Genomic DNA, 14,155 nt, shown 5'->3' on the forward strand with positions numbered 1-14,155 from the left:
AGAAGAACAATTGCAGAAGCCTCAAACTGTTTGGCATTACTCTCCTCCACTGAACCACAAAATGTAAGAGAGGCATGCAAAGATGAATGCTGGGTCAAGGAAATTGATGAAGAACTTGATCAGATTGAAAAGAACAACACTTGGGAGTTGGTTCCTAGACCAAAAGATAAGAATGTCATAGGGACAAAATGTATCTTCAAAAATAAGTTGAATGAAAATGGGGAAGTAATTAGAAACAAGGCCAGACTTGTTTGTAAAGGGTATGCTCAACAAGAAGGAATAGACTTTGAAGAAACTTTTTCTCCCATTGCTAGATTTGAGGCCATCCGAATGTTCCTTGCTCTCTCAAGCTTCAGAGGTTCAAAGTATTTCAAATGGACGTAAAATCAACCTTTCTGAATGGAGACTTAGAAGAAGAAGTGTACATTGAGCAACCAGATGGGTTCATCCTTGGGAATGATCCAAATCTTGTATGAAGACTAAAAAAGGCTCTCTATGGTCTTAAACAGGCTCCAAGGGCTTGGTACTACCGCTTGGACAAATATCTTCATCAACAAGGTTTTTCAAAGGGATCAACAGATAGCAATCTTTATATAAAAATTGAAAATGAAAAATTACTAATACTTGTTGTGTATGTAGATGATATTATCTTTGGCAGCAATGAAGAAGCTATGAGTCAAAGCTTTGCCTTGGTGATGTAGAAAGAATTCGAAATGTCTCTGCTTGAAGAACTGACATATTTTCTTGGATTGCAAATCCAACAAAATGAAGGCGGGATCTTCTTGTCTCAAACCAAGTATCTCAAGCAGATTTTGAAGAAATATGGCATGGAAGATGCAAAACCAGTATGTACCCCCATGGTCACAGGATGTAGCCTTAGTGCAAATGATGAATCAGCAACAGTGCATCAACCAACCTACAGATCCATGATTGGAATTCTTCTTTATTTGACAGATACCTGACCAGACATCATGCATGCAGTAGGAATAGTTGGAAGATTTCAGGCAAATCCAAAGGAAACTCATCTTCAGGCAGTGAAGAGAATTTTCAAGTACCTTCAAGGAACTCAAAACTATGGTTTATGGTATCCTAGAGATATAGATATCACACTTCATGCTTATACAGATGCAGACTGGGCCGGAAGCGTGGATGACAGGAAGAGCACAAGTGGTGGTGCATTCTTTATGGGTTCCAGATTAGTATCTTCGTTCAACAAGAAACAGAGTTAGATTGCTTTATCTACAGCTGAAGCGGAATATGTGGCTACTACATCTTACTGCACTCAACTCCTTTGGATGATGCAGACCTTGCAGGATTTTCAGATCACTTGTACTCCACCTATCTCCATCTTATGTGATAATACAAGTGCAATCAGCATTTCAAAGAACCCAGTCATGCATTCAAAGACCAAGCACATACCGATCAAGTATCACTTTCTGAGGGAACAAGTGCTTGAACAAAAGGTCAAGTTGGAGTATGTTCCTTCGAAGGAACAAGTTGCTGATATACTCACCAAACCATTGCCCAGGGAGACCTTTGAATACCTCAGGCAAAAGCTGGGGGTTGTTGATGCATCATCCTGTTGTTGAATCTCATCTGTTTCAGAGATTGTTGGTTGTATGCAAGTTTCATATGGGGTATACGCGTATATTTTCTGGGTTGTGGATTGGTCGAAGATCGAATGGCACAGGTTCAGGGGGAGCATATAATGCATTGTTGGCATTATGGTAGAAGATCTTGGAGGAAGTACAGAAGGAGATCATGGATGCTGATCTAAATAGTGATGCAATATGTCTCTATCTCTTTCATGGTCAATTATGGTGTTTGGTGGATTATGGTTCTTCTTGAAGAAGTTTCTTTCCTTTTGCAGATCTGGTTTATAGTCAGGGGGAGCATGTTCTCAGGGGGAGCATAACCCTTTGCCCTTGATGTCAAAGGGGGAGAATGACGTTGAGGATCTTGAGGTTGCCATCAAGTCCAAAGGGGGAGATTGTTGGCATTATGATTCTGGTTTGGCTCTATGGTACAGGTGTTGTACTTGATGGCAACTCACTCAAGTGGAAAAATTCTGTTCAGGCTCTCAAAATGATGGAAAATAAGAGGTTCGCAGGTGCATCTTTCAAAAGGTGCGGACTGTTACCGGGAAAAGTGTCTATTTAGAACTGCTCTATCCCACTAAGGTGTGACAGCTACCTTAGAAAAAAACAGAGAAAAACTACTTTTGTATTTCCTTTATGAATTATAGATAGTGAGGAATAGAAAGAACCAACCTGTGTCTTGCACTAATCCTTTGATCCATTCCCTCTCTTCTTTGATAGTCTCCAGCTATCTGCTCCCTTGCTTACCCAACTTCACAAAGTATCTGTAAGATCACAGAAGAAGAGCACTATACAAAGACATGGATCTATATTCATAAACAAATTAGGATTAGATTTAAGTTAACCATACAAATGTAACAAGCATCAATGATACAAAAGCATGGAGGAAAACCCAAATAGTTTTTATTGATAAACAAGAAAAGATCCAGGAGGAGTTACAACCAGTGGTTCCGACCCAACATCAACCTCCCAGCAAAGAAGCCCCTCTTCACCTCAAACAAAGCATAAATCACCCAACAATCTGATGTTTGTCTCTAGAAACCAACAGCAATTCCTTACAATATGCAAAATTCCAGCCTCTGGATCTCTGGGATGAGGGATCCATATATAGATATCTGTAAGGAGGATGAGTCAGCTTGAGATTTGATTAGTGTCTTCTCTCTGTCAGTTCTTGCTTCCACTTGGAGACTGAGGGCCTCTTACTCATCCTTGGTCGAATTCAGTGAGGCAAGTGTCACAGGAGAAGATTCTGGAAGCTTCCGTTGCCTTTCCACCTCGCGGAATGACACTGTCATTTTTCATTTCTCACCCATCGCACCCTACAAAAGGGAGTTTTGAAATGCAACGCACCCTCACAGTGCATTTGGGTGAGATGCAACGCACCTAGCCAGTGGAGCAACTGCAATGATCCTATTTTGACCAATTCTGAGCAGTTTCTGGTGGAGAACTTCTAGGAGAAGCTGTAATCCGTTGACCTTGTTCCTTTAGGGGTTAGAACAACACTTTTAGGGACTTAGGAGCCCTTGGTTTATGGACATTTCATGCTTGGAGTTGTAGGGCACAAAAATTTCTATAACAATTGCCCCCTAAAGTATGAGGCCGTTAACCTTTTGGTGTCGGGTGAAATGCTTTATTATGAGGATCCGAAGTTCTTTCAATGCTGGGAGGAGACCTGTAATAAAATACAATACAATACATTATCTTCATACTGTTTTCATGATCTAGCTGATGCAGGCATTCCCATGCTCAACTTTATAAATTCATTTTCATGTACATAGGACAGACAATCGTCTAAGTGTAGACTGATGATTCTGATAGAGTCATCATCCTTTTGCTAGGATGATTATCTGTGCTGCAATGTTGTACATTTAATGTCTTTATTTCGATGAATATATATCGCATCCCGGATGGATGAAACTAGATCTGGGGTCTTCAATATCGTCCGATCTTCACTCGAAGTACAAGTCGATCCATGTGAGAAATGTTCTGAAGTTGAACATGGAAAGACATCGCTTGATTACCAGTCAATGATGTAAATTGTTAACAAGCGCGAGAGGAATTACCGATAATGATAATGATCCTCAAGGTACTGCAGTACAATTCACGTGGTGTGAATAAGGGACTTGGCGTCGAACACCACGCAAAATCTTTCGGTCGAAGGCCATTGATGTAAACCTGTCGCCGGAAGTGAGAAACTTGCCATTGAGGCATGCAAGCTTCAAAGTACTGAATGGGGTGTTCCTAGATCAACTTCTTGGTTAATGAGCTGATGTCGACAAGAAGTGATCCATCACAAGAGGGCCTTAATGAATCCCACATCAATGACACGGAACGGAGCAAATGATTTTGATGGAGGTGAAAACGATCTGGTGATATAAGGTTCAGGGTGGCGGTCATGAAAGAATGGAGTATAATGTATGGTAGTGGGTGAGACACGAGTGACTTCTCTGGATGACTTCTCTTGAACATATCGGCGACACTGATGTGATGGATTGGTAGCATTAACCCCAAATGTGGATGGTATGGCGTGACCATGGTGATGTGACCGGTGAATGAAACAACCCAACCCGACTCGGACACGGAGTGGAAGTGTCATGTTCAAGAGCGACTTGCTACCAACAAAGTTTCTTTGAGTTTTCTTCCCAATTTTTCCCCAGTCATTGCTGACCAGTACCTCTTTATTTTTGTCAAGCTTGAGGAGGATAACATATGCTTGTTCTATAATTTTCCCTTCGGGCAAACCCATCGCTGTGCTTTAACGAGCCTAGCGATAGTGAAACTCGTTCTCGTCTAAAGACAAGTTTGTCGCTATTAATCTTTTTAACGAGTTTAACGACAAAGATAACTCAGTCCTTTTCAATTTTAGAGAGTCTGAAAAAGAACATAAAGGTAACTCCAAAATTCCTTTTTCGTCATCTAATCCCTTAATTCTAAAAAAGTATAAAACAATACAGAAGGGATGAATTTTTGATAGTTTTAACGAGCCAAACAAAACAAGCGCTCGATCTTTTTGTGTAATAATCCCTCAGGTCCAAAAAGATTAAAATCTAGAGGAGGGATAACACTTCCTGTCCCTTTAACGAGTTGGAGAGGTCAATGGCTCGGCAATCTTTTCATATTTTACGAGTCAGTTGAAAAGAGATTAAAGGAGACTCGTCTTTTGAGGAATGAGTGATAAAACGGGTAGCAGCTGATTCCAGGTAAGGTTTGGAATTTTCCAATCACGACAGTGTCACAAGGATGGCTAGTGAAATCACTCTTCGCAGCTGTTCCTCAAAATGGGTAAACAATCAAATGGAGGGGAATGATCGGCTAATGAAAAAGTGGAGGTGACGGTGCAAACATGACCAAGGCTTTAATGGCTGAAGTACTACATTCACGATGGTTATTTACCGGGGAATAGTTCATTTTTTAACGAGCTTAAACGTGGGTGGAAACATTTGCTCATGTCTTATGTTTATTTTTTTTTAACGAGCTTGAACTATGTGCTAAAACTGCTCGATGCGGGTTTATTTTTTAACGAGCTTGAACCCTGCGGTAACACTGCTCGTGGTGGTTTTATTTTTTAACGAGCTTGAACCCTACAGTAACACTGCTCGTGATAAGTTTGCATGCCCCTAGCATAATAACACAAATCGAGGTGCATGTCCCCCAAGCTTCATTCATTCAACTTGGTGGTTGGAATGAAGGTTTACCTCCGAGATCTTTGAAAGACTCGACTTTGATTTTACGAGATCGTAATCAAAGACTCGATTTGGAAAGTGAGTCGTTTCATTTTTTAATGAGGTTGACACAATAAAAGAACTATCCTCATGACTCCTTGTTTCATTTTTTAACGAGGTCGACACAAGATAAGAACCGTCCTCGGAATCCACCGTATTTACAGTATTTGATAGGAATTCAAAAACTGAAGGATGATACAGGTCATCTTGATTATCTTCTCCACACTCCGGAAGAAGGGAACAATGGTGGGAATCATTCCATGGTGTCCCTTCAATTACCATAGATTGGACAATTCCTTCGTCGGTGACATGCACTTGCGACCAAGGATCTGAAGGGGTACCATATTCTCTGGACCTATCTATCCAAACGCTTGATGAGCGTTGATTTGGGTTTGCCTCCCACGCTAGGAACATTGATTGCTACAATATTTCCGTTGGGCTTGGGGGAAAAACCACTGCATGATCCATGTCGATATCGTTTTCTGAGATCTTTTTAGAAGATATCATGTTGCAAGTTCCTATCGACGCTACTTCCGCCAGATTGATTGGAGGTGGAAGAGCGACAGTTCCCATTAGTATAGGATGTTTTAGTAGGCCTACTCCGATATTCTGAAGTGAATGGGGGATTCCATGGATCATGGGAATGCTTCCAGTAACTTGAGAACCATTGGGGAGGAAGTTTTGTTGATCGACGATTGTAACCCCCCCTTGAAAGGGAAATGCAATCTTTCTAAAATAGGTCGACACAACAGCGGCCATGGCATATATCCATGGTCTTCCTAGTAGGATGTTTTAATCAAGATTCCCATCGATGACTTCAACATCTACTTCTATCGTTTTCCCCCCTAATTTGACTTTCAAGTTACTTAGATACCATATGGGGTATATGTCCTTCCGTCGAATGCTTTTAATGTCGTCGAAGATCGCGACAAGGTTGGAGATCCTAAAGTCTTCCAGCAACTCATCGACATAATGCATGTAGATGCCCCCTCATCAATAATCGTTCGATGAACAATTTTGTTGAGGGCTTTCACTTGAACAAGGAAAGCTAGTTGAGCTGGTAATTGAGGATTGTATCCTTTATGATCAAAGGATACAAGATTGGAATCCTTTAGGTCAATCCCACCAATGGCCGATAATAAAGCCTGCCTTTGGGATGGGAAATTTTGTAGTACTTCAAGAGTCGACATAGCGGATGGCGATTGGGCCAAATCTTCCACTATGTTATAATGCTGTGCCGCTCTAGCGCGGGGATTAAATGTCGACTTGTGTACTACACCCTTTGGCGGTTTTATCGTCAATTCAAGAATGGTGGGTGGCGCAACTTCTGTCGAAGTTGTTGTCGAACTACTTGGTTGATCTTTATCTTTGTTGTTCGACAGCTGTGGATTCCCATAATCCTTGTTCCTTATCGATATCAAAGCATCATTTTGTTGCTTTGAAACTGACGACATTAGCACTTGAGACGGGGAAGCATTTCCACTTTCAACCAGATTTGTTCCTGGATTTGGAAACGGATCAGTTAATACTGCGGAGGTTTTCGAATTCTTGAAGAATTTCTTAAGCTCAGCACTGTGTGGGAAATTCGCGGTCCAATGATCCTCATCGCATATAAAGCATGGATTTTTTGGTTTTCTATCTCCAGGAGGGTTTGAAGAAGATTTTTTAGGTGACGTTTCCTCCTGTTTCTTCTTCTTCCCTTTGCCTTTCTTCTTGCTTCCTGGTTGTTTGGTTTCTTTGCTTTTATCTGTCGATACAACATTTAATTCCGAAGCAAGAAGTTCATCTTTTGCATTTTGACTTGAAATCTTACGGGCCTTTTTGGATGTAGCCTTTGTCGATTTCGTGTCTGTTGTGCCAATCACGCCATCGCCGACATGAGAGTCGTTGTTTGATTTAGGAGGAGGAATTGAGAATTCCGGTCTAGGGGCGTAAGTTATTTTATCGTAGAGTGTGCCAGACTGAGTATAAATCAAATCCAGATATTGCGCACGAGCGATAACTTGCTCTTCTGTTACGACTCCCCCTTTCGCCACATCTTCCGTGATGGAAGGCACTAATGACTTGATAAACCATTCAGCTAATAGTTGATTGGGGACATACGTTTTTACCATTCTACAACGACGTCGCCACTCATGTATATGATCAGATATGTGAGTGGCCGTTGTCTGTTTGAAATTGGTAAGAAGTTCTGTTCTCGTTTCGTACCTTATTGGTAATTGAAAATGGGTTAAAAAGGTTATGGCTAAGGTATTGAAGTTGTCGAACGAAGCTCTAGGCAATTTGATGTACCATTTTGTCGCTGGACCCATTAACGTCCTCTGAAAGAGGTGAAGTCTTATCGAATCATCATTTAGGGTGTTTGACGAACACCATAGATGAAAGGTCATCACGTGATTCGATGGATCTTCACCCAGATTTCCATTGAATTTAGGAATATCTGATGGAAGTTTATGCGGAATCGCTGGCCACCAAGGGGCGTAAGCAATTGGATCGTTGGTTAACTGGTTTAAATCAGGTAACTCCAAAGTTGCCACGAATGGTAACTGCCGATTCAGGTTAGGTGAAGCATACCCAGGGTAAGATGGGATTGCCTGAGCAGTTGGTCTTTGCATACCGGCATAATTCATTTGATGCTGGTATGTTTGGTAAGGTTGGTGGACATGACCATTGTAAAATGGTTGGTTTTGACCGTTTTGAATGTACGGCTGTCCATTGTTAGCAAAGATTCGTTGCTCAGAACCTTGGTATACTTGTTGGAATTGCGGTTGTTGGTATTGCACCAGCCATGGTTGTGAAGCCACGTGCTGTTGCCTGATACTAACAGTTTGACAAAGATGAGGGGTAATTGTACCTGTCTGAACCTGTGTCGTTCCACTAGTCGGCGATTGTGGTTGAGTCGCAGGGTCAAGGGGCTGTTGCATTACAGCCTGAGAAACTTGAGGTTGGCCTACAACAGGCAGTGCTTGAACTTGCGACACCGTCACAATAGCTGGCGTAGTCGGGATATTCGACATAGGTACGCATTGTTGCATTGAGTATACAACTCTTGGTTTTTGAGGTAGTACAAGTACCCAACCACTTGAGGTAATTCCAGTATAACCTGAATGTTGTTGTGAACTCCCGTATGGATATCCTCCCGGAGGGGATAATGAAAGGGTATATTGCCTCCCATACGGTGGTAATCCAGAACTCAAGGGAATTGTTTGCCCTTGGGGACCGGACTGCCCGAATTGACCTCCAAATGGATCAATTTGTTGAGACTCAACATAAGAGTTTCCGGATATTATTCCAGATGAACAAACAGGAACAGACCATACTGTCGAAATAGCCCCTGAGTGGGCTCCTTTTAGCGGCTGAGAGCTAGTCAGGACAGATGGTATACCGGTGAACATTGTCGCAGTGATAGCAGGGAGTTCTGCTGTCGCTGTGTCAGACGACACAGTCCTAGATGTTGACGGTTGTTCAGACATTTGTAGTCTATCCAAAAGATCACCTAGCGATTCTACAGGAGCTTCCGCTGGTGGTAGACTAACTTCTGACGAAGATGGATATAGAGTGATCCCGACTCCAAAGTGCGTTGGAGTACTTGTTTGAGGATCTTCTACAATTTCTTCTATGGCAATCAGACCAGGTGGAAGGGTAAGACCGTCAGGTCCGTAAAATATTTCTGGTGCCGAAGAAGGGGTGAAATTGTCAGCAACAGATGTTTGAAGAGCAAGACTCTCCGAACTGGTTGTAGATGGAACTGGTTCGGTAACGCAAGTGTTTACTCTCAGACTAGGATCAGTATCACTGTCCTTCTGTGGCTGTTGAACTTCTTCTATAAAGGTAGGGATTCCAGAAACGTTTGGAGTAACCGGAGTCTCTGATGTCGTTGGAACACTTGTTCTAACTTTAATAGGAGATTTGGAACCGGTTAAATGAGTTCGCTTTGTCCGTACTGGCTTCAATTCCAGAGACAAAGACGGTTGACTCGTAAGCCTCCGCGAACGATGGGGTTTCAATTGACTTTCTTCCACGATTGCGGATTACTCGATCAACTAAAATAAAGGGGAAGTATGTTTCCGTTCAAAATAAATTTTTAGACGCTTTGACACAACTTATTTTTTCAGTTTTTAAGAGTCGAGAAAAAACACAAGATGACTCTAGTTGCCTTCGATTTTTAATGAGCCTGAAGTGACAAGTGCTCAGATGGACCTTTTCCGTTAAGGAGTCTGAAAAGGAACGAAAGGGACTACTCTGGAGATATAGGTAGAGGGAGTACCAAACCAATCGCAAAACTGCAGAATACTTTTTACGATACGACAATCAATCTTCTCGAATGCTGTGTTCAATGCATTGCGATCGATAGGGCAGCAGACACGCTTCCTAAGGATAAAGGATTTAAGCCTATAGGGGTCTCCCAAAATATACTCAACGGTACGTGGGAGCACAAGTCCGTACTGGCACTTATCGTCTCAAAGTGGAGGAATCACCCAACCATCAGTGAAGACAACAGTTACCAGGCTTTACGACGCCGAAATATGTCTCTAGCCTAGACCTCTAAATGTTGTGTGTTAAGTTCCAAAGCGTTGTTAGATTCATTGAATTTATTTTAAGTTGATCTTGTTTATGAAGTTTTCCTTTCGGGTTCACCACTAGATGTAGATGTAATTCCTAAAATGCAATCTAAATATGATAAACAAACTTTTATCTCTTTTGTGCAATGAAAATCCTAGCTACTAGGGGAAAAGAAAGACAGAATCTTTTCACAGAGAGCAAAGAGCACACTGTAAATGCACTTTCCTAAATCAAGCCAAACAGACTGTCTATATGCAAATGCACATGCATGTATTTGTTTTCGACTTTCTTAGTATTGATGCTAAAAAGAAAGTTGATGTACAAATCTGAATTTCTTTTCAAGCAACAAATATAAACAAGCTCTTTTCGAAATAAAAAACAGAGATGATTACGACACCTTACGATTTTGAAATGAACACTCGTTCTTGACACTAGAAAATTGCAAATTCAGACCAAAGGCAATAGTAACAGTATAATCGACCATCAACAACAATCAAACTTTCTCCTATGATCGAAATCGACACTTGCGACAGTTTCAAATCAAAGGACGACAGTACGATTATTCTACTTTTGCAATGGAAAACTGTAAACGACTCAACAAACACACAAAAACATCTACAGTTCTTTTGTACAAATGAGGCGGAATAACAACAAGGAAAAGAGGTTTCAAACAGACATATACTGATCATAGGCAGCAAAATTCAGGGATAGAAATGGAAAGAATGAAGCACAAGAACCACAACTGCACAGAGCCAGTCTGATCAACGCACCTGTAACACAGAGAATCTGAAATGCAGCGCAGGTTTCCCCTTCGGGAAGTGCGCTGAAATTCAGGATCTCTGAACAGTACCTGCGCTGGGCCAGAAATGAGACTCTATCCGGGTTCCGGGTCACAGTTTGCAGTTCAGTCCTGGGTTTTTGGCCGAGTAAAAAGCAATCAGTAATGCAACAATCAGGCGTAGATCTAAGGAGGATCTAAGAGCTATCACAAGGGCAATTAGATAGTTTGTGAATCAGCTGTTTAAACCATAAACAGATCCAGTGAATGGATTGAAGCAGTAGTTATCTACTTTGCATTTGTTATGGCAAATGTAGTTCGAAAGCTACTTATAAGTTTATGAAACAAACAACAAAGAATGATACACAAACAAACTAATTAGACATTCCCCAGCGGAGTTGCCATTTTGTTACCGGGAAAAGTGTCTATTTAGAACTGCTCTATCCCACTAAGGTGTGACAGCTGCCTTAGAAACAAACAGAGAAAAACTACTTTTGTATTTCCTTTATGAATTATAGATAGAGAGGAATAGAAAGAACCAACCTGTGTCTTGCGCTAATCCTTTGATCCAATCCCTCTCTTCTTTGATAGTCTCTAGCTACTTGCTCCCTTGCTTACCTAGCTTCACAAAGTATCTGTAAGATCACAAAAGAAGAGCACTATACAAAGACATGGATCTATATTAATAAACAACTTAGGATCAGATTTAAGTTAACCATACAAATGTAACAAGCATCAATGATACAAAAGCATGGAGGAAAACTCAAATAATTTTTATTGATAAACAAGAAAAGATCCAGGAGGAGTTACAACCAGTGGTTCCGACCCAGCATCAACCTCCCAGCAAAGAAGCCCCTCGTCACCTCAAACAAAGCATAAATCACCCAACAATCTGATGTTTGTCTCTAGAAACCAACATCAATTCCTTACAATATGCAAAATTCCAGCCTCTGGATCTCTGGGATGAGGGATCCATATATTGATATCTGTAAGGAGGATGAGTCAGCTTGTGATTTGATTAGTTTCTTCTCTCTGTCAGTTCTTGCTTCCACTTGGAGACTGAGGGCCTCTTACTCATCCTTGGTCGAATTCAGTGAGGCAAGTGTCACAGGAGAAGATTCTGGAAGCTTCCATTGCCTTTCCACCTTGCGGAATGACACTGCCATTTGTCATTTCTTGCCCATCTCACCCTACAGAAGGGAGTTTTGAAATGCAACGCACCCTCACAGTGCATTTGGGTGAGATGCAATGCACCTAGCCAGTGGAGCAGCTGCAATGATCCTATTTTGACCAATTCTGAGCAGTTTCTGGTGGAGAACTTCTGTGAGAAGCTGTAATCTGTTGACCTTGTTCCTTTAGGGGATAGAAAAACACTTTTAGGGACTTAGGAGCCTTAGTTTATGGACATTTCATGCTTGGAGTTGTAGGGCACAAAAATGTCTATAACACGGACCGCAGGTTCCCCGTCCAGGAAGTGCGAACATACCCGCAGGTTATCCGTTCATAAGGTGCGGTCCCCCATTTCACTCACTCCAATGCAGAGAAGCGTGCTCTCGTGGGGTCTCTTATGTTTGGCCCTTGGTATTTAGCCCGTCATTCATGATCCTATGGTTTTGGCCCGTGGTATAGGATTTAAATTATTTGAACCCCTGTTTGGATCCCTTGTATTGGTTTTTGATGGTTTTGTCCCATGGTTTGAATAAGGGCTTGTCTATAAAAAAGGGAAATAGATCACTTGGCTATACACTTGTGAAAATTTGAATATCTTAAGATCTGAAAGTTTGGGTGATTGGTTTTAAAAGCTAGATCTAAATCAAGAAGAAAATTTAAGGCGAATCTATTGATAAGTCGTGATCTCGCGGGTGCATGATCATATCTGTGGATCTGACTGACTGTGGCACATTGGAGGACTGTTAATTTGGCCCTAATCAGAGGTTCGTAGGCGATCCACGACGTGAGTGCGGGGGTACGCAGCACAGGAGAAGGTGCAGTGCAGGGCAGTGCAGGGGTATGCAGCGTAGCAGAAGGCGCAGCGTGAGGTACGCAGCGCAGGAGAAGGCGCAATGCGGAGGTACATAGGGAAATAGAAGAACAAGTCGTGGAGGTACGCTGTTAGGCGAGCAGTTCAGGTGCGAATTTGAGCAGGGGTACGCAGGGAAGCAGAATGAGTGGTGCGGAGATACGCAGAGCAGTAGACCAACCAGGTGCAGATCTGCGCAGTTTAGACACATAAGAGCTGCGGGTATTCGCATGCCACTATTGGTGAAGTTGCGGACCTATCTTGAAACATTTGTTGGCTGTCTTTTATCTATTGCTGCAGAGTTCTGGGTTTAGATTTATGGTATTACTTTTCTGTTTACAGCATTCTGAGAAGTTGGGTGATTCATTGATTGATTGTATAAGGATATTGGGTGATTTTCATGTACTTGATGATTATTTGATCTTCTTGGATCCAGTTTGAAAATTAATGGAACGTGGTCCCTAAAGAAGTAAAAGAGCAAAGGGGGTTGTAGCTCCCTTCCAGGAGAGACTGGAAAACGAGAGAGAGTTGTAGCTCTCTGCAAGTTGCAGCCTGCGTACTGGTAAAGGACTACACCAGTACAAAATCCTTGTAAAAGGAGTTTCTAATTGAAAGAAGATAGAGACATATTGCAACAGGTGGTTTTCACCCACATTGGGTTTCCACCTTATATCTGGTGTTCTTTGGTGTGCTCATCTATTTTTCTTGTTCTTGTTCATTATTATATGGCACTAACATACAAATTAATGATCAATGTCTGAAGAATAAATTAAAGTATAAATCTGGAAGGCATATTGAAAAGAATTTGATAATACTAATTCACCCCCCTCTCAGTATTATTTCCAACAAACTGTCCAACTCATTACATCAACGACTTATTTGAAATCATTGCAAAAGCCGCAAATTTTCTTCATGACTGATCACAGGTGATGGGATCATTCTTCCTACAGGAAATGGGTAAATTGGTGGTATTATGATTCAAAGGTCATAGAGGATTCATGCATTGTGTTGTGTTTTTCTACACAGAGTGGGATTGTGTCACAGGCCAGCTATCAATGCGCAAGTTCGACTTCGAGGATTGGAGAGGTAGGAATTTAGTCACCTTGCCTAAATTCTCACCCCTACATATCCTTATTACTGCTGTCGAAACAATGTCTTTTCCTACTGAAAACATTATGCTGCACACACTCTATTTGGCCTAGAAAATACATATTCACTCCTAGAATTGTTGTTGCATGCCATAGATATGAAATGATGTCATTAAATGATTGTTGAGGGGTCCAAGTTAGTTGTTTTATAATTATAAAATTTTCCTGATTTCATTTGTCCCTATGAAGTCTCTCTGTCACTCTAGCTTTGTCATAGCTGTTGAACCAATTTTGCGCTATCACCCTTGATGAAGTTTTTTTTTTGGGTCTGTACATGTAACCCTATCTTAAGTCAAATTCATTATGCCAAGTAGTGAGATAGGATG

Source organism: Pinus tabuliformis, chromosome Q (genome assembly GCF_031772625.1).
Source record: "Pinus tabuliformis cultivar Carrire ecotype Pingquan chromosome Q, CPIR1, whole genome shotgun sequence".
NCBI lineage: Eukaryota > Viridiplantae > Streptophyta > Pinopsida > Pinales > Pinaceae > Pinus > Pinus tabuliformis.